This window comes from Schistocerca serialis, chromosome 4 (assembly GCF_023864345.2).
Source record: "Schistocerca serialis cubense isolate TAMUIC-IGC-003099 chromosome 4, iqSchSeri2.2, whole genome shotgun sequence".
Lineage (NCBI taxonomy): Eukaryota > Metazoa > Arthropoda > Insecta > Orthoptera > Acrididae > Schistocerca > Schistocerca serialis.
This window is the reverse complement of record NC_064641.1, coordinates 707,138,968-707,141,766: the sequence shown is the minus strand read 5'-3', so window position 1 is coordinate 707,141,766 and position 2,799 is coordinate 707,138,968. Positions and strand designations below refer to the sequence as shown.

The following is a 2,799-nucleotide window of genomic DNA, read 5'->3' as shown; positions in this document are numbered from 1 at the left end:
CAGTTACTGCCATGGCTCTTGCACTCGGTAGGTACAGTACGTCCGTAGCCGCCAAACCGTCCCGTAGCAGAACAGCCACACCACAATCGGTAGAAGAGGCGTGGGAGATGTGGGCGGTATATCCGTAGAAGTCAGGGAAACTAGCGACACATACTTCCTGTAAGAGGGCCACGTCGATGTCCGCCGCATCAAGCATGCGATGTAGCATTGTCAGTTTGTGTGGTGCCCTTATCGCGTTGATATTGATTGTGGCAAGGCGAAAGGTGTGCTGCCTAGCCTCTTCACCTAGGGTAGACGCCATGGCAATAAAAGCTAACCGCAAGAGATGCCGGACCCACCAAACCCGTTACAAATTATGAGTCTTTCACGCTAGTAGTGGCATCCCCAATGCCGCCCCCTCCCCTGTCACCCGTGCCCTCTTCAGGAAGTTCCGCAAGATCGTCCGACCACAGTGGGTGCAACACGATGCTGTGTGGCTGATCGGCACCTAAATCTCTCTCACGTACGTCGTCTTTGGTAGAGGTAGACGGATCGCCATCCATCGACGCGACCTGCCGCGTTTGTGGTGCAAGAAGTAACTGGGCACTCGTAGTATGGGCAAGTGAACCGTCTACACCACTTAGATCCTCAGCAGGCGCAGCATCCATGCCGTCTGATGAGATGTCACCTTCTTGACCGGCCGTGTGTAGGAGGCAATCGTCAGACGGGGTCCGCCGACGTCGCTTGCGTCGTCGGGGCGAACGTTGCTTTCGAACGTGGACATCCGTATCCGAATGTGGGAGGCAATCCAGCGTCGTATCACCTTCCGCTAGGAAAGCCGCGGTCGGGACAATGTTCGCGTCCACGTCCATCGCGTTCTGAATGTTATGTTGCGTCTGGAGTCCGTGGGACTGTTGCTGCTGTTGTTGCTGTGGAGGGGGCGACATATGGGTTGTCACCGAGGGTCCTTCCTCTTCCTCCCGTGGTACTTCTGGCGTCGATGGATGTGTCTGATTGCCCGTTTCGTCCTCAACTATGGTGCGCATCGTCGTCTGAGCGTACGTGAGGGGCAGGATTGTCGTCCCCGTCGGGGAAACGGAGTCTCCCACTGGTATCTGCGTAATTCTACGTTGTAAGCAGCTCGATCGAACATGGCCTTCCTGCCCACATCCGGAACAGGTACGCGGTTGATCGTCGAACATGATGATTGCACGGCAGCCACCGATGTTCAAATAGGACGGCACATGTTTCTTGAGCTCAAGTTTAATTTGGCGCACACCATTGTAGACCTTATACGTCGAGAAAGTTTGCCACTTTTCTGCAAAGTGGCTGATAACATTGCCATATGGTCGGAAGGCGTCCTTGACAACTTCCTCTGGGACCTCGAAGGGGAGCTCAAAAACTCTTACAGTCCTTAGGCCCATGCCTGCATGATCCACCGTCACTGCACCGATATGCCCGTCAGCATGTTTGAATCGGAGAGAGTTCGAGTATTTAGAAACCACTGTCGCGCAGACCTCTGCACTGGTCATTTTAACATAAACCACGCTCGCCGTTATAGAAAAATGTATTCCGACGACAGTCGCCGGATCTAAACGTAGATCGTCGCGTATGAACTGTTCTATTTCATAGGCTCGAGGACGCGCGTGATCTGGTTGGAAAGTAAGTTTGATCGTATCGTGGCGCCATGTGTGTGCCATAATCGCACTGAACTTGGAACAAATACAACTCGCGCCGCGAGAAGGTAAACACAAGCAAGCGCTCACGGTCGCGCACGGCGAGGCGCAGCGGACGTCCTCGTCCCACCGCAGCCGAAAGCAGACTGAAGGCTTTGGAGCAACATTTCAATGGGGGGGGGGGATCGCAGCCCAGGGTCTTGCAGGTCATCGTCCTCCCGCCATGAGGTCGAACTGTACGAAATCCACTTGCTTGGGGGAGGAATCTTGTACACTGAATTTTGTAGAATATGGTGATAGGCAAAAGTTTTCATGTACTGCTGCACGGAGAAACAAAAATTGGAGGAGCTGGGATTTGAACCCAGGACTTTCTGCATGCGAAGCAGACACTCTACCACTGAGTTACACCCCCGCCAGAGCAAGTACATCTGGGACGAGTGTCTCGTGGATCCTACTACCATTATTTCTTAGGTTTCAACGGTGCAGTAAGTGTTCGAGGAACCTATTCATGACAAGACCTAAGCAGCGTCGACTCCGTGGCGCAACGGTAGCGCGTCTGACTCCAGATCAGAAGGTTGCGTGTTCAAATCACGTCGGGGTCACAATGAAATTTTCGTTTACGAAAGCCATAGGCGAGTATGTCAGTTTAATCAGATACCAAAGGATTACGGAGAACGGACGAACAGAACTTGCTTGAAAAAAGCTAGTAGTGCAATTTTCGCGTTCTGACATTAAGGTGAAGGCGCCGACTCGCACTTTCTCCAGGCGTGAAGTGTCTAGTATTTTTGATATTTATATCGTTTAACGCTAATATATAACTGAGAGATAATGATTACGCAATATTTTGGTCGATTAGACGTCTTTAGCCAGGAAGAGTATAATATTTTTCCTTAAGTTATGGGAACAGAAAGATTGTGAAAGGGGGTATAGCTCAGTCGCAGTCGCGCCTGAGACACCGTGCTGATCGGACGTATTAAGTGCTCCGCTCCGATACGTGTTTACAAGTCGTGTTTACAAGTCGTGATTACTACTTAACTTTCTCTTTGACCGTGAAGTGTTCTGATTTTGTGTATATTGAACTCGAGTTTGATTTTCGTTTTTGTGTTATTCTAGCGGTTCTACCGCTAGCTATTGTTTGCAATGT

General features: G+C 51.0%; 2 non-coding genes across 2 annotated transcripts; one reads left to right on the top strand and one right to left on the bottom strand.

Moving 5' to 3' along the window:
- Positions 1-1,995: 1,995 nt before the first annotated feature.
- Trnaa-cgc (transfer RNA alanine (anticodon CGC)) lies at positions 1,996-2,067 on the bottom strand. The gene has a single exon. It is a non-coding gene; the product is annotated as a tRNA-Ala (tRNA).
- A 118-nt stretch (positions 2,068-2,185) lies between these two features.
- Positions 2,186-2,257, top strand: Trnaw-cca (transfer RNA tryptophan (anticodon CCA)). Its single transcript has one exon. It is a non-coding gene; the product is annotated as a tRNA-Trp (tRNA).
- The last annotated feature ends 542 nt before the right edge of the window (positions 2,258-2,799 follow it).